This window comes from Sus scrofa, chromosome 9, assembly GCF_054392235.1.
Source record: "Sus scrofa isolate SSC_HxYL_T2T_F1_AM1 chromosome 9, Sscrofa_HxYL_maternal_Yorkshire_Landrace_v2.0, whole genome shotgun sequence".
Taxonomy (NCBI): Eukaryota; Metazoa; Chordata; class Mammalia; order Artiodactyla; family Suidae; genus Sus; species Sus scrofa.
The window spans coordinates 44,427,326-44,446,230 of record NC_139391.1 but is presented as its reverse complement, the minus strand read 5'-3'; the positions used below and the strand labels follow the sequence as shown (position 1 = coordinate 44,446,230).

General features: G+C 39.2%; 1 protein-coding gene across 30 annotated transcripts in view; it reads left to right on the top strand.

Annotated features, from left to right (window-relative positions):
- The window catches only part of SIK3 (SIK family kinase 3), a 293,253-nt gene that overhangs the window by 195,853 nt on the left and 78,495 nt on the right, over window positions 1-18,905 (top strand). The window lies entirely within an intron of this gene.

Sequence of the window (18,905 nt, the reverse complement as noted above, 5' to 3'; positions counted from 1 at the left end):
ATATGGTTTAAATATAGGCTACATGTGAGTAAATGGCCAGAAATAAGGCTGGTATGATAGGAAAAGCTCAGTAGTGAAGGGCTCTGCCTGACTTTCTCTGACTTGGTCAAATATCCTATCACACCCTCTCCTTGCACTGTATCCTTTTTTGATAGTATGTATATCAGTTGTGGTTTTACATTTATTTTTCTAATTATATAATGGATTCTCTCTCCCACCAGACACTGAACTCCACAAGTTTAGGGGCCATGTCTCTCTTTGCTTACTATTTAACTTCACGTTTCTTCTCGCTCTCCAGTTCATACTGTTGAGTATACTCAAGTATTACTGAGGGAGATGATTAATAACTGTTTACTGAACGAGTGAGTAAATGAGTGAATTAACCAACCATGTAAAAGAAATGAATTTTATCTTCAATTATTGCTATATAAGGAAGACTTGGGATGTAACATTCCAAGACCAGTTAGGAAACTGTACAGTAATATTTCAGAATGATGACATTTTGAAGTAAGTAATGACTTCATCTATTGCGTTTTAACTTCACAATAATCTTGTAATGTAGGTATTTTTGCCATCATCTTACAGATGAAGAAACTGAGGTTATGGAAGCCAAAAGAGAAGCTTTGGAGAGAAATAGGAGTTTAGATCCTCCAAATAAGTCAAATAAAATAAAGATTAACAGCTAGAACTAGGACATCATTTGTGATTTTGGTAAGGGAAATGTCAGTGGAATGATGGAGGTGGAAGCCAGATCACACTCTGTTAAAGAAGTGGAGGCATTGAGTAAGACTGCTATTTCGAGGAACATAGCTCTGAACAAAAGAATGGAAAAGGCAGAAGCTGGATCAGGAAACGGGGAGTTAGAAGAGGATTCTCTATGGCTGTCTCATATTTCTTCACGTCTTGCAAGCAAGATACTGATTGCCTTTGTTCCAGACCACCTTTCAAAGATGCTTGTATAGTGAACAGCCTTGGAAGATGGAGATAGTTTCTCCCTCTGGAGTGAAAGGATAGATCTAGTTATTTCCCACTATAAAGGATTTGGTTTGCTGAGCTCAGAGCTTCTCTCCTTCAGTGTACTCAGCTCTGTGTGCCGGTGCCACCTGATCCCTTCACATCACCCTGTGGGAATTAGGGTTTGGGAAACTGAAGCAAATATGTTGATGCAGCTTGGTGCCCTCAGTGCCAGAGTTCTTTGTCTCTGACTAGGGAGCGTGTTTCTTCTGCCAGCATCCATGCAGCTATGGCATATTAAATTGTTATCCTGCAAGTAAGGTAAAAATCTCATATCCTCTCAATACTTGAGGAAGGGAGAATTTTATTTTGTTTTGTTTAAATATGAGGTTTGATCATAGAGTGAGGTTGAGGCTATAATAGTGAGCAAGATGTGTTTCTTTGATAATCAATATGGAAAAGATGATTTGTTCAAGAAGGAGGTGATTGAGCTACAAGCATAGTTGTTAGGAATTGGCCTTGCACAGGAAGGCTAGAAGAAGGTAAAGGAGGTGTATAGCCCTAGGTAATTTTTTAGGCAGAAGAATGTGAAGTAAGATACTAATTTTCTGTTTGAAGTAGGAGGCTAGATTATCACCTAAGGGTTAAGGGTAAGAGGGTAGGGACGTGCATGAGGGGGAGAAAGTGAAATTAATTTCTTGGGGAAATGAGAGAGGCAGAAATCAAGTACCACTAAAAGAGTTTATTAAAAGTTCTAGCGATAGGAAACCGTAAACTTGTTATTCCATTATAGAGGATTGAATGCTTTTTTTTCTCCTCAGCAATGGCCAACTACCTGATCCAGTATTTGGGCTTTTTAGGACATGTGCAGATAGAAGAAGAGATGGTTGGAAAAGGAATTCAGGTCACTAACAGTAAATGATAATATGTTGATCATTGGGCTTAGGCTGAAAAGGGGAGAGGGCAAGTGAGACCAGGATGAATGATCTTGTTAAATAGGAGGAAGTTTTAAGCTGGAGGTCTACATGAATTTGAAAAGCAAGTGTGTTAGGCATAAGAGGATCAGAGAGAGAGAAGTGTGAAAGTGCACCACCCAAATCTGTAGCCACTGTGTGTATTTGATTTTTTCTTTTTTTTTTTTTTTTTTTGCTTTTTGAGGCCACACCTGCAGCCTGTGGAGGTGCCCAGGCTAGGGGTGTAATCAGACCACAGCCACAGCAATGCCAGATCCAAGCCACATCTGTGACCTACAGCACAGCTCATGGCAATGCTGGATCCTTAATCCACTGAGCGAGGCCATGGATCGAACCCGCAACCTCATGGTTCCTAGTTGGATTCATTTCTGCTGCGCCATGGTAGGAACTCCACTGTCTGCATTTGAGACGTAGGTAGTGCAGCCGAGGAACTGAATTTTGAATTGATGTTTGACAATATGCACAAAGTATTGCCCATAGGAAAGCTCAACTATGTTCAGAGTTTTTATTGTACATAGGCATGATCAATTGATTGATTGAATGCCCACATAGTTGATCTTCTCCTGGCCAGCTGATACTGCATGAGTTAAACTCACATTATTCTTCTGGTGTGGCCAGCCTCCACCCTAAGACTATATGAATTTGTCCAACCCTTGCTAAATCATATTGTTAGACTATCTGGTATGACCCAAGGCTCTAGGCAAGCAAAGACAGTCCTATCAGGCATAACATTCCAAAGATGACCTCCTAGAAGCCAAGGGAAAAGGCCAGACCTTCACTTTGGCCAAGGCCAAATTCTTTACAACACATGGTATAAAATATTTTTCCTTTAAACCCAACTCCTTTTGGTAAAATTACATTTCACCTGGACTTGAGACATTGTGGTGTCTGCAATGCACTGTGCTGTAAATGTAAAGTACACCCTGGAGTTTGAAGTCTTAGTATGAGAAAAAGAAGATAACTTCTCCGTGCTAATCCTTATGTTGTTTACATGTTACAGTGATTGTATTTTTGATATATTGAGTTGAGTAAAATAAATTCTTAAAATTAACTTCAAAATGAATCATTTTCACTTTTTCATGTGACTTCTAGAAAATCTTAAATTATATAAATAGCTCACATTTTATTTCTCATCAACATTTCTGATCTAAAAGGTGACATGAAAAGAGAGGGGAGTATACTATTGAAGTTTAGAATTTCAAAGGTAGAAAACTACTGAGCAGAGACAAGTTCAAGATGTGGCCTTAGGAGTAGTAGCTAAATTTGTGGAGTTAGAGGTCACTGGAGATAAAGAGTGTTCAGGTAATCATGAGGTTAAATTGTCAGATAGATTATCCTCATGGCCATGGACATTGCCTAAGTGACAGGCAGAATTTGAGTGGAGCGGAGGACTGACTGTGAAGCGAGGTTCACTGTCTTTGATAAACGTGAAGGCAAGAGAGGCAGAAAAGGGTTTACCAGGTACCCTAGCACACACCCCAGTAATTTACTTCCTAATCCCTTGTGGAATATTGTCCTTTTTCTTTTCAGGAGGTCTATAAATGGATTGTCATCCTTAAAGGAGTTGGTTGGAAGGGTGATTATTAGTAGAAGGTGTCACAATACAAGATACAAAAGCTCTGCTATCCTTCTTTTACCCTGTTGCTGCTCAACTTTCATGACCCTTCTCAAATGTTTTGCTTTCTGTGAGCTCTACCCCGATCATGCTAGAGAGTTAGTGACTTTTTCCTTCTTGATTTGAGCTTACCTCTGCTAGAGCACGGTTTGTAGTTAAGTTTTTTTCTTTTGTATTTCTCTGTCATTTACTGGCAGAGGCCGGTGGCTACAGCTCCAATTCGACAATAGCCTCTTGACCAATCACTTTACTTCTGGTGGTTCTTTTACCAGGTCCTCCTCACCTTCCTGACATCTGAGGAGTCAGGAAGTGCTGCTTAGTTCAGTCTTTGGACTTCTTTTCTTCTATGCACAACCTGCTCCCTAGTTGATTTTTATGACCTGTGAAACTGCTGGCTTCCAAATTTTCAATCTTCAGTCTGACCTGTCCTCTAGCCTCTAGATTTATATACCCAACCGTTTACTTGATGTCTCCCCCTTGGATGTCTAATAGACATCACAGTCTTAACACGTGTAGGTAGACTTAGCTCTTGATTTCCATTCATCAGCTTTCTCTTTTCACCAGTCTCTCCCCGTCTCAATATGTGACAACTCTGTTTATCCAGTTGCTCACATCAGAAAATTTTATAAAGTCATACTTAATTTTTCTTTTGCTTTCATACCCCAGGCCAAATCCATCAGTATATCTTGGCAAATCTACCTTCAGAATACACGCTGAATTTGAGCACTCATCACCACTTCCACCAGTACCAACCTGATCAAAGTCATAGTCATCTCTTGTTGGATTATTGCAGTAGCCTTTAACCAGTCTCCCTGAATCTGCCCTAATTCCTCTATTTTATCTAAAGTGATTCTTTTAAGATGAAAGTGGAAACTTCCCACTCAGCTACTTCTGTTGACTTTCTCATCTGATTGGAATAAACACTTAGTCTATAAACTTCTGTGTTGTTTGGTCTCCAGCTGTCTCTCTGCCCTCAGCTCCTAGTACTCCCACCCCTTTTTATATTGGCATCTCTCTCTTGCCATTAAACTCTGGATATGTTTCCACTTTAAGGCCTTGATAAGGCCTTGATATATTCCATTTCTTCTTCCTGAAATACTCTTTCCGCAGATATGATATCTACATGGCTCTCTCTTCCATATCTTTCAGGTCTCTCTCTCTCTCGCTCTCTCTTTTTTTTTTTTTTTTTTTTTTTGTCTTTTTGCCATTTCTTGGGCTGCTCCCATGGCATATGGAGGTTCCCAGGCTAGGGGTCGAATTGGAGCTGTAGCCACCGGCCTACGCCAGAGCCAGAGCAACACGGGATCCGAGCTGTGTCTGCAACCTACACCACAGCTCACTGCAATGCTGGATCCTTAACCCACTGAGCAGCGAGGCCAGGGATCGAACCTGCAACCTCATGGTTCCTAGTCGGATTTGTTAACCACAGAGCCACAACGGGAACTCCCCTCTTTCAGGTCTCTTATTAAATATTAACCTTTTTAGAGAGTTTTTTGCTAGCCATGCTGTCTAAAATCTCATTCTCCTCTGGCCCACTACTCTGTATCTCCTTCCTTGCTCTGTATTTCTTCTTGGTTCTTACACCAATTTATTTACTTACTTACTTACTTATTGCCTCCTGTCATTAGAATATAAGCCCCGTAGTTCCTGTCGTGGTGCAGTGGAAATGAATCCGACTATAAACCAGGAGGTGGTGGGTTCCATCCCTGGCCTCGCTCAGTGGGTTAAGGATCTGGCGTTGCTGTGAGCTGTGGTGTAGGTCGTGGACGTGACTCGGATCCCAAGTTGCCGTGGCTGTGGCGTAGGCCGGTGGCTACAGCTCCGATTCGACCCCTAGCCTGGGAACCTCCATATGTCGTGGGCATGGCCCTAAAAAGACGAAAGACAAATAAATAAATAAATAAATAAAAACATAAGCCTCATAAGAATAAGCACTTATTTTTTTCCCTTTAATTAATTTTATTTTGTTTTTATGATGATTTTTATTTTTTTCCATTTTAGCTGATTTACCGTGTTCTGTCAATTTTCTGCTGCACTGCAAGGTGACCCGGTCATACATACATATATACATTCTTTTTTCTCACATTATCATGCTCCATCACAAGTGACCAGACATAGTTCCCAGTGCTATACATTAGGATTCCATTGCTTATCCATTCCAAAGAGTAAGGACTTAGAAATTTTGAGCTTTGCTAATAAATCTCCAGTACTTAATATAGTGCCCACAGAGAATACATGTTCATTTAATAGTTATTGATCAGTTGAGTGAAAAACTAAGTGAATGAAAGAATGTGCCTAGATTGCAGATTGTGGCTTTTGAATCTTATTCATTTGTGTCTTCACTGTACAATGCAGTATCGAGCATATAGTAGGAACTTGATAAATTTATTTCATTGTATGACAGTGAAGTATAACCAATTTAAGAATGGAATTTTCATGTTATTCTATAAAATATTTTAGTTAAATGAGTTTTTGATGTGGGAGGAAAACACCTTTTTGCTTTCTGGATAACTGCAGAAAAAGACATATTAAATATTACAAATTCTAAGCAATGTAATAGGCTTCAATAAATGATGATTGAATGACAATTTAGTATTCATCCGATTGATTTATTGAAATGATTATTGTATACTATTCAGCACTATTTTCTATAGGGGCAGCCATGACAGGATGAGTCTAATTTTACAAACAGAATTGAAAAACTGCTTAGTTTTATAAATCACTAAATTCATAATTTAAAACTTCCACGGTATGATTTATTTAGATATATATCCCCAAACTTCCTATTTGAGACCCTGAAGTCATAGATTCAGCACTTTATCAAGGAAAGTTTCCTAAATACCAGGAAGAACTCATGGACATTCAAAATAAATTATTAACAGTACTTTGTTGCAAGTGTGTATGATTTATTATGGACATTCTCAGTGCCTTAAAAAATAATATGTCTTAAATGTGCCAACATGTGTGGAACCCAGAACTTTGCACAAAGCCATTTGTTTATGCTATGGGACACTCAGACTCACTAACAGAGCTAGAGAAAGGAAAAGACTAAATTGTATGACCTTTGAGCACCAGATATTTTGTTAAGTGTTAACATATGTTGTCTTGCAACCTCCTAAATGTTTGAGAACACTATCACATTTATTTATTTGAATATACTACTATGTGTTTGTTTGTTGTTTTAATATCATGCTTTTCTTATTTAATCCTCACAACATTCTATATATTTTTATATCTAAATTACTATTTTACTAAGTTATTTACTTCCTTTGCTATAAAAACTAGCTCTTTTCAAAGGCCTTACTGTCCGAAGCAAATAACTATCACTGAACTTCATTTAGTCATTCTAAATTAAAACAGTTTACTTCCATCTCCTTCCCCAATTAATTTTTCATTCATTCATTCTTCTTCATTTTTCTTTTTTTAATAGTCTTAATATCAATCATGACTTTAGCACTTAGAATTGCAATCTGCCCAAGATATATGAGTAAGCTAGTGCTTAGAAACTTACCATTTGATGACCTCACTTTAGTGCTAAATATCCCTTCATAGTTGTCATCTGACCATCCTGTAGCTTCTATCATGATGTAAAAATAAATGCCTCAGAGAATGAGCAAAAGAAATATTTTTACCTGGCTTTTATATTGAGAGCTTTTCTAAGGTTTTTCTGAAACTATTTTTTCAAACCCTTTTCAATGAGTTCTCATTGTGGCTTTGCGCTAACAAACCTGACTGGTAGCCATGAGGATGTGAATTCGATCCCTGGCCCCTCTCACTGGGTTTAGGATCCAGCGTTGTCATGAACTGTGCTGTAGGTCACAGATGAGGCTCATATCCCATGTTGCTGTGGCTGTGGCTGTGGTGTAGGGTGGCAGCTGTAGCTCTGATTCCACCCCTGGCCTGGGGATTTCCATATGCCACGGGTATGGCCCTAAAAAGCAAAAAAATTAAAATAAAAAAAAAAAAAACTCAGAGTTCCCATCATGACACAGCGGAGACAAATCCTACTAGGAACCATGAGGTTGCGGGTTCGATTCCTGGCCTATTCAATGGGTTAAGGATCTGGAACTGCCATGAGCTGTGGTGGAGGTTGCAGATGCAGCTTGGATCTGGCGTTGCTGTGGCTATGGCATAGGCTGGCAGCTGTAGCTGTGATTCGACCCCTAGCCTGGGAACCTCCATATGCCGCGGGTGTGGCCCTAAATAGCAAAAATAAATAGAAAATTTAAAAAAATAAAAATAAAAAAACCTCTTTGGAAAATGAGGTTTTTTAGACAAAGTCAAACTACTAGAAAAATAAAGATATTTTAGCGATAATATTTTTAAATATTTGATTTATATGAAGAGATTTTTAAGCTCATAATTTGGAATTAGTGTGTTACTCTCCAGTGTGCCTTCACACTTTGAAACTCTGAAGGTATTTGCTGGCTGGTGTCTGTATGTGTGTGCGTGTAGGGTGGGAAAGGGGAGAGGGAGACAGATTTCCTTTTTTTTTTTTTAACTGTGGTAAAATACACGTAACATAAAATTTGTCATTGTGCCTTGTTAAGTAAATAGTTAAGTGGCATAAATTAGTACTGTGCTACCATCACCACCATTCATCCACAGAACTCTTTTCATCTTGCAAAACTGAAACTCTAACCCATTAAATAATAATTCCCCATTTACTCTTCTCCAGGCTTTTGGCAACTACTATACTGTGTTTTGTCTCTAAATTTGACTTCTCTAGGTACCCTGTATAAGTGGGATCACACACTATTTGTCCTATTATGACAGACGTTTTCCCCTGAGCATGAAGTCCTCAGGGTTCATCCATGTTGTTCCATGTGCCAGGATCACCTTCTTTTAAAAAGCTGAATAATAGTCCATTGTATGTACACATCAAATTTGGTTGATCCATTCATCTGTGAGATGGATAGACACATGGGTTGTTTCTGCCTTTTGGCTATTGCACATAATGTGGTTATGAACATAGGTGTGCTTATGATAAATTCCATTTAAAAAAAGACTTCTTTTTATAGGCATTATAAATACGTGTAAGAGGGAAGGGACTAGTATAATAAACTCTGATTTACTCACCACCTAGTTTTTTTTTTTTTTTTGATCTATTGTAATGTTTTTATTTGAATATAAAGTAAACATTGTTTATAGGTCACAGAAGCATGTATTAGAAAGGCATACAGGGGATTAGGGATAGAAAACCACCATTTATCCCTTTCTCAGCACCACTATCCCTGCATACAATACAGGACACTTTACATGTTCTATTTTTGTAGATTAATTTACAGAAGTCAGCAAATTTTTCCATAAATATATATATATATTCAGTTTTTTTGGTTATGTGCTTTCTGTTGCAACTACCCATCTGGAGATGTATCATGAAAGCAGCCAAAAACAATATGTAAACAAATAGGCATGAATGTGCTCCAATAAAACTTTATTTACAAAAATAAGCATGGGCTGGATTTGGCCCATGGTCTGGATTTGGCCCATGGTCTGTAGTTTGATGACACCTAATTTATAGCATCACAGATACTGATTGCAGTTTTCATCTATATTGCTGACTGTGCTTGTTATGATTCAGTGCAGAGTCAATGACTTATTCCACCCTCCACTTCTTTTCTGTTTTTAACCTTTAAGTTTCCTTGTTTCTATTTATGGTTAACTGATAAATACCAACAATGGATTAGGATATGTTTGGGGGGGGGGTGTCATTTATTGTTTTGCCTCTCCAGATCCACTCTTATGCTCACATGGTGATAGTAGTAGGGATGGATTCACCACCTAGTTTTAACAGTTTATCAGCCTTTTGCTGTTTTTGTTTCACTTCTCTAACTTTTTTGAGTATTTTAAAAAATATTTTTGAGTATTTTTTGAGCATTTTAAAGCAAATTCAAGAAATCATTATCATTTCACTCATGAATACTTAATATTTCTCTTATACATAAGGATTTTAAAAATCCTAACCGTAATATTTAATATGAAGGTCACTAATCCTGCCCTTTGCTATACCCACTGCTAAATCTATCCAATAAATCCTCAATTTCAGATGTTTTACCATTTTAGAAGATATTTATAGATTGTATATATTTTAGAGATTCTGATTCTCCCTTGATATGTTCCATTTTTTCATCCTTTTTGTACATCTTTTCTATATTTTCTTTAACTTATTAATCACAGTCATTTTGAAGTCCTTGCCTGCTTCTGTTGACTTTAATCTCTTGATTATCAATCACTTTTCCTGCTTCTCCCATGTCTAGTGATTTTCTGTTGTATACTAGTAATTAGTAATGACATTATAGAGACTCTGTATTATGTTATCCTCTATAATGTTGAGTTCTGGCAGGAGGTTAATTTATGATGGATCAACATGCTCGTGTTGAGGCTTATTTAACATTCTGTTTTATTTTGCCCTTACTCCCTTGGCACAGCCCTTGCTCTTAGGGTATTGTCTTCCAGGCTCTCAACGATACAGAATATCACCAGTGTCTTCACTTGTAAGCTGTATCTGAACTCCATCATCTCCTGAGCACTGTATAACCACTAACAATTTCTCTTTAGTTTTCGTCCTTCCAGCAAATTTTTAGTGCTAGCCCTTTTGTAATCTTGCTGTTTTGTACATGTGCAATTAGAAATTGGTGAAGTCCTGATCAGAATTTCTATGGTCGTTTTTTATGTTCCTCCTCTGCTTCTCTATCCTCTGCTATCCTGTCGCCCAAATCTTAGCTACCTTACCAATTCCTAACCCTGATCTGTTTCCTCTCTCCTAACCTACTTCTCTTTGCTTGGGCTCTGATTCCATAGGTTGTGGTTTGGAGTGCATATGGGGCTCAACTGCTGTGCTTTCTTTCTCTGGAGAATCATAGCCTTTTGTTGGTTATTGTCCAAGGTCTGCAAATAGTCCAGCTTTTGTAGTTGCTTAACGAGAGAGAGTAAATCCAATATCAGCTACTCCTTTGTAATCAAAACTTAAGTCTACAGTACTGTGCTTAATCCCAACAAAATTAATTAATAAGCAGGACATGTTTCATAGCTTTCTCCAACCAGTTGTCTCAGAACATCTTTTTATAGCTTTTCAAATCACAATGCAACAAAGTCCAGATATCCACTGAGTTGATAAATGTCTTAAGTTTTTTATAGTTTGTTACAACTCCTCTTTTCTGTAAACACACACTTTTTTCTTCTATGCTATTTGTTGAAGAAACTGGATTGTCTTGTAAAACTTCCTACATTCTGCATTTGGATCCTTATTGTATCATTCAACACGTTCCTTTGACTCACTATATTTTGTGAAGTGGTTTGGTTAAATATGGGTTACTTTGGTGGAGACGAGGGGAGGAATTTGTCATAGTCTAACTCTTGCGTCATTTAAGGGTTTATGTAATGTCTGTTTTTCCCATTTTTAGTGATGTATAAAGTTTTATAAAGTTTTTATAGTTTCCCATCTGCTTTTGACCTAATGTTTTAGTCACTCTTATCTAGTTGCCTAGATACATTACTTCATTAGAAGTTGAAAAATGGTGATTTTTAAAATTTTCTTATTCTTTCTACATTTATTACCTATGATTCTTCTGTAAAAATTTTGCCTGTAAACTATTTAGAAACTGTAGTGAAGACGAAATAAATGATTGATTCTTTTCCTTTATGTATTAAATTTCATAGTAATGAATTGATACCCTAGCAATCACCAGTGGTGACCAGTGAAATTGATTTTATTTGTTATTTTTGTAATATCATTATGAACTTACAGATTTTTAAAAATATTTATTTATTTATTTATTTATTGTTTTTTTAGGGCTGCCCCTTTGGCATATGGAGGTTCCCAGGCTAGGGGTCAAATCGGAGCTACAGCTGCCGGCCTACACCACAGCCACAGCAACACAGGATTCAAGCCACATCTGCAACCTACACCACAGCTCACGGCAACGCCGGATCCTTAACCCACTGATCGAGGCCAGGAATCAGACCCACAACCTCATGGTTCCTAGTCGGATTAGTTTCCACTGCTCCACGACAGGCAACTCCTGAACTTATAGATTTTAATACATCTGATGTGTTTTGGTCCATTGAATTATTACTTTTTTAATGCTCACATTATTCCACTTAGCTAGTCAGAGCCTCTTTAAGTTGACCCCTATGTCCTTTTGCTATGATCCCAATCATCTTTAATAGCTTCCTTGCTTTAGTTAATATGTCCCAGGCTTATCTTGAACACTTCCTGTCTCAGACCTGGAATCGAACAATTCTCCTGGGAGCTCTGGTTCCTTCAGTGTGTTCCCTAGGGATGCTTATATTGTTACTGGGTTGTCATTGCCTTAGAGGCCTTTGCAGGGCACAAAGGTAGGAAATATGCCACAGCCACCAGCCTATGCCACAGTCACAGCAACTCCAGATCCGAGCTGCATCTGCAACCTACACCGCAGCTTGCAACAACACCAGATCCTTGGAGTTCCCGTCGTGGCCCAGTGGTTAACGAATCCAACTAGGAACCATGAGGTTTCAGGCTTGTTCCCTTGCCTCGCTCAGTGGGTTAAGACTCTGGCATTGCCGTGAGCTGTGGTGTGGGTTGCAGACGTGGCTTGGATCCCGCGTTGCTGTGGCTCTGGTGTAGGCCAGTGGCTACAGCTCCAGTTGGACCTCTAGCCTGGGAACCTCCATATGCCACAGGAGTGGGTCAAGAAAAGGCAAAAAGACAAAAATAAACAAACAAAAAAACCAGATCCTTAACCCACTGAGCGAGACCGGGGATCAAACTGTCATCCTCATGGATACTAGTCAGGTTCTTAAACCACTGAGCCACAACAGGAACTCCAGAAATGTGTATTTTTTATAGAACGGTAAAACAAAAGTTTGTACTAATATTCCAATTGAAATCTAAGATTTCAGTGTTTTATCTTCTTGAATATTATGTATTTATATCCCCTTTCTTTCATGCTGAAATTTGTGGTTTCAAATGACTTTAACATAATCACATATTTATTATGAGAGTGAGAACATGATTGATTCAAAGTAATTCCAATATTATTACAAATATTAAGGAGACTACTGGTTCTTTTTGTCCTTAGGATCTAGCCCATTAAAGATGCAGAGGCAGGAGTTCCCATCATGGCGCAGTGGTTAACGAATCCGACTAGGAACCATGAGGTTGTGGGTTCAATCCCTGGCCTTGCTCAGTGGGTTAAGGATCCGGCGTTGCCGTGAGCTGTGATGTAGGTCGCAGACGCAGCCCAGATCCTGCATTGCTGTGGCTCTGGTGTAGGCTGATGGCTACAGCTGCAATTAGACCCCTAGCCTGGGAACCTCCATATGCTGTGGAAGCGGCCCTAGAAAAGGCAAAAATAAATAAATAAATGTAGATGCAGAGCCAAAATACTATGTTGTCACTTAAAAAATAGCGTCACTTAAATTATTTTCTAATTTAACTTAGAACTCACAGCTTAACTTAGATGAGGTTCTTTTTTTCCCAGTTTGCTTTCGATTTTTAGAAGTTTTTCTTCTATTTGATTCAATTCTGAATTGTATGAGTTTTTTAGGACATTACGTGTTTTCAGGATTAAAGCTCAAACAGTATGTTCATGGAAATCTAGCTTCTACCTCTTTTCCATCCCCCGAGTAACCATTTTAAGAAGTTTCTCAGTTAGCGTTACTTCTGTTAAAAATGTAAACAAATATAGACACATGTACCCACATACATATTTGTATTTCTTCTTCCTCACCTCCCAAATAGAAGCACACTATACGTATTTTCCTATACCTCACAGAGATTCATGGCTGGAAAACCATCCATGAATGGTTTTCCTCTAGACATGGACTAAGAATCCGTGGTCTAGAGGGGGAGATACACATGTTAAGAAACAACTGTAGGTGTTCCTGCTGTAGTGCAACGGGACTGGCGGTGTCTTGGGAGTTCTGGGACCCAGGTTCAGTCCCCGGCCCAGCATAGCGGGTTAAGGATGCAGTGTTGCTGCAACTGCGTCTTAGGTCACAATTATGGGTAGAATCTGATCCCTGGTCCGGGAACACTCCATATGCCCCAGGGCAGCTAAAAAAGGAAAAAAAGGAAACAACTGTAATTCGGTTGTTCACTGATGTTACCGAGGTATGTAGACTAAATGCCATGATAAATTATGGACCAGCTCTTCCAGAGTAGGTGAGTAGGTTAGGGAAGACTTGGGAGACATGGACTTTGAGCTGGATTTTAAAGAATGAGCTGGATTAGGAGCCTGCAGAATATTCTAGGAAGCAGGGAAGAACCTCTGTATTACAAAATTCGCTGAGCCACCTTTGCTAGTATATTGGTGTAATGTGAGAAACATTTGTATTTCATCTAAAAAGTCTGAATAACATTCTTGAAAGGCCTGTTATATGGCATCCTGTTTCATTGGCTTCTTGGCTTATGCTTAGTCTAGAAGAATTTTTTTAAGTAGCTATCAGAAAACAAATCTTCCTTTATACATTAATGTAATAGACTTTTTATCAAAAGAATGGCATGCTTTTTAAAAAGACTTAACATAAACAGTGCCTAGTTTAAAAAAGCTTTGTTAGTGGCAAAATGAAAGGTTAAAATGGTTTTTTTTTGTTTTTTTTGTTTTTTGGTCTTTTTGCCATTTCTTGGGCCACTGCCACAGCATGTGGAGGTTCCCAGCCTAGGGGTCGAATCGGAGCTGTAGCCACCGGCCTACACCAGAGCCACAGCAACGCGGGATCCGAGCCATGTCTGCAACCTACACCACAGCTCACGGCAACGCCGGATCCTTAACCCACTGAGCAAGGCCAGGGACCAAACCAGCAACCTCATGGTTCCTAGTTGGATTCGTTAACCCCTGCGCCACGACGGGAACTCCTAAAATGTTTTTTATAAAAGTTTATAGTTTTCTTCCAATTGATATTCCTTGAATTAATCTGTAATTATTAAGTATCCATCACATGCAAAGCACTCTCCCCCCCTCCCCCCACCAGGCACCTAGAGCACGTGGAAATTCCCAGGCCCTGGATCAAAGCTACACCACAGCAGTGACCTGAGCTGCTGCAGCGACAATGCCAGATCCTTAACCTGCTGCACCACAAGGGAACTCCATAAAGTACTCTTGTATGTAGTAAAGAGGCAATGGAATAGAAATAGTTCTAGTTTAAAGCTTTTAGAACTGGAGTTCGTCTTGTGGCTCAGTGGTTAACAAATCTGACTAGGAACCATGAAGTTGCAGGTTCGATCCCTGGCCTTGCTCAGTGGGTTAAGGATCCGGCGTTGCCATGAGCTGTGTTGGAGGTTACAGCCATGTTGCTGTGGCTGTGGCTGTGGCTGGCAGCTACACTTCCGACTAGACCTCTAGCGTGGGAATCTCCATATGCTGTGGGTGAGACCCTAGAAAAGACAGAAAGACAAAAGCAAAAAACAAAAAACCTTTAGAACTAAAGCATGTCTTGTGACTGTGCTTTGCAAAGAATTGTGTTTTCTCACAACTCTGAAGGAAAAAGTAATTTTTGGGTTAGACGGAAACACATATAGTGTGTGTGTTTTGTTTTTATGCCTGCAAGAATACTCAGTAGTAACTCCAAATAGTGGTAGGTCCACAGATCTACACATGTGATAAAAAGAAGAGTACACACACACACACACACACACACACACACACACACACACAACCTGTGTCAAACTCTGGGTTTTGATATTCTGTAATTATGTCAGATTTAACCACTGGGGGGAACTGGATGAATGGTACATGGGGTCTCTCTGTACTATCTTTGCAACTTTCTGTGAATTTGTAATTATTTCAAAATAAAAAGTAAAACGAAAAAGAATAATTACTCTGGCTGTCATCTTGAGAGTAGATCGCAGTGGGCCAAGGGCAGAATCTATGAGGCTGGTAAGGAGTAATAATCTGAGGGTACTGCAATGATCCAGGACGGAGAGAATGGCCATTGGGCTAGGTTGGTGGCACTAGAGTGGGATGGGAAGATGTGTGAGGAATGGTTGAATTCTGGATATATTTTAGCAGCAGAGTTTATAAAATCTGCTGCTGGCTCGGATTTGAGGTGTTGGGGAAAGTGAATGAAAAATGACAGCAAGGTTTTTGGCCTGGACCACAGGAAGGATAAAGGAAAGCAATTGTAATAAGAAGCAGCAACAAATAAAGAAGCCTGGTATGAGGTAGTTGGCAAGAATAACAAAATAAAAAGCCCTCTTCCTCTGGTCACTGGCAGCTTGGGGCCCCTGAAAGTTAGGGGCAGTGTGATGTTAAAGTGAGTGCACTCTTGTTAACCTGTTCCCAGGCAGCTGAGTTATCTTGGCCTCACCCTGGCTTTTTTGGAAAGAAGCATTTGTTTGATAAACAGGAAGTCGTTTCCATGGGTGTAGAAAGAAGAAATGATAGAATTGAGTGGCAAAGCAAAGAACTGCTAGCGGTGGTTAGCTTGGAATTGGCAGAAATGTTTTCAGGTAGCCACCTAAGCTTAGCACACAAGCTGCCTTTTCCCCATTCTAGCCTGGGTTCTCTCTTCATCATGAAAAATGAAAAGTTTCTGCCCTGTTGCTTGACCCGCTGTCAGGGTATGTTCATTTTCAGCTAGTGTTTTGGATCAGTTATGAGTCGTAGACTTAGCAGACAAATGGAGGCACTGTCTGTTTATAGTGGAAAAGTGACTTATTTTAAGAAATGTTGGCTCCCCACCACTACCCCATTAGTGGCATGCCTCTGACACACCAGTGAAGCTGGTCTAGGGAAGTTAAGACTGCCTTATGTGTATTTTTGCTCTTTGAAAGGTTAGCATCTAAATGTACCACAAGATATTTCTTTTTGAGTCAGATTGAGACGAAATTACAAACAGTGAATTCTGAAGCTAACTTTATAAATGTCGATGCTCTGATACGTGTGAAACTTCAGAATTCATGCCCTCCACTCTAATGACATACTCCTTATGAGGTGTATAAATCCCTTAGTGTCAATACTTTTTATTTTGTGAGGAAGAGTGGATAAAAAAAAGATTTAGAAATCCAGTGCCAAGTGATTTATGGCGATTGAAAAGTGAGAAAGAGAACTTAAGAATCCTTACTCTTTTTTTTTTTTTTTTTTTTTTTTTTTTTTGCCTTTTAAGGCCGAACCTGAGGCATATGGAGGTTCTCAGGCTAGGGGTTGAATCAGAGCTACAGCTGCGGCCTACACCACAACCACAGCCATAGCAATGCAGGATCCGAGCCATGTCTTCGACCTATACCACAGCTCACGGCAACACCAGATCCCCAACCCAGTGAGCCTGAGCCAGGCCAGGAATAGAACCCCTCATGGTTTCAGGTCGGATTTTTGTGCTGCGCCCTGACAGGAACTCCAAGACTCCAAGACTCCTTACTCTTGATAAGAGCTTGAAAACAGGAGAACCATTTTCACCTTTTAATTGAGAGTCACCTCATCCTAGACTGGGTTGAAATGATTAAAGTCGTGATAGGGGAAAACCAGATTTGCCCCAGAGGTAGAGTGACAGCTAAATAGCTAAGTAGTTAATTGGTGGTGAGAGGAGATTGACTGTGATGGGTTGAAGATTGTCTAGACAGTCTAGGGGTGGGGTCGGGGCAGGAATCTCGGAAGCCAGGGTGGTGGCTATAGATTGGGATCTTTGGGTTTGGAGATGTGGAGGGCACCTCGCCCAGTAGTTAGGAGAACAAGCTCACTGAACTGTCCCGGAAGAAGCAGGACTCTTTAGAGTTCCTTGCAACTGGGCTTTATCCTGACAAGTTTCAGCATATATTTTACTTTGAATATTGAGTGGTTCTGGAGCTATTTATTTCATTTGCCTTCTGAAATCAACCCACTGTTTATTCTAATGCTGTGACTTTGTGTGAAGTTCAGGCTGGGCTGCTGCTCTGGGTTTCTTCGTTGAAAGTTAAACATATTTGAGCTTGAAGAATTTTTGCTGCCCGCCTTATGGAGCACACATGAACATAAAGCAGCCATTTGTCAGCAGGCAGCTGAAAGGCAATTTCAGCAGGGACCAAAAACCACTGTAAGCTGCTGGCTTCCTGGCACACCCACTAGACCCTGTAGGTTTACACTGAAAGCAAACTAATGGGATTGGAGGTAATAAGATGGGCAAAAATAAAAGCAGAGGCTAAAGTCTGAATGACAGTGAGCTAGTATGAAGGTCCTATATATGAGGAAAGCACAACACTCGCAAAGATGAGAAAACCTGAACGTCAGACACATGGCTAGGAAAGTCATCTGATGTTTGCAGCCAACAATTTTTTAAGAAAAATGAATTGTCTATCTTCTTTATATTCATAGCTATGGAGATACTGTAGGTATCTTTAGGGAAAGTATTGTATAGTTTAAGCTCTTGTATCCACTATACTATTTCAGATACCTTTTAACCAGACTTATATAGCAGAGACAACTGGTGTATAATAATATTTTCAAGCAAATCTAGGAAATCTTGAGCAAAGATCCTTAACAATCTATTAATCAAACACTGAAATAGTATTTGCATAGTATCATAGCTTTTTTTTTTAAAACAACAAAAAAAAGCTTTTCAAATGTCCTTGAAAGTTAAAGTTATATCATGTATGATAACTCTTAATTCAGAGTATGAGTTTATTCCCAAATGTGCCATTCTTTCTTTGGCCATAGTGTGTAACAGAATTTATTTCTATTTAGCAGATCAAGAGGTGGAGATATTGGCAGTGTAAATGATTGGTCCAAGGACAACCGGTGTGCCATTGAAGAGATAAAATAGAACTAGGCTGTATTCCACCAGCTCCTGGCCTATGTAACATTTTTTGAGAACTTTCCAATCATTTTAAGAAAACAAAGTACTTAGAAAATATAAAGGGTTTTTTAAATAAAAGAAAATCACTTATTTTAGAAATCGTTAAATTAATCATTCTGTTGTATTTAAGAAACTCTTTGATGTGTTCTGGTAATTAGTATTTACTGCCAGATGAATGTCTCTTGGGCATTTTAATTAATGGGTGGTTTGGCCAAATGAGCTTCTGATGGTAAACCTTCATAAGGGTTTATTTTTATGTTTCTCAAGAAAAGCTGTCTCTTTAAAGCTCTTTAATTAGACAAAGTTTAGCAGCTAAAACATATTATTAGAATAATTAGGCTTTGGGTTAAGAGAAATAGTGGGTCAAAGGAGCAGGCACTGTTAGAGAATGGCCTGTTAAAAATGAAGCATGGTGTCCACATCTGACGGATGTCCAGTTCTTAACAGCTTGTATTCACTCGCTGTCCCTAGTTAGGGACTTCGTGTTGTTTAAAGTGCATTTGACAGATCTCACCAGAAGCCTAAACGTACTAGAGTGTGAGCTCATTTTTCCCCACTTCTAAACTCCTGTAGAAAGCTCTGGCTCAGTCCTTCTAACATCTAAGCTA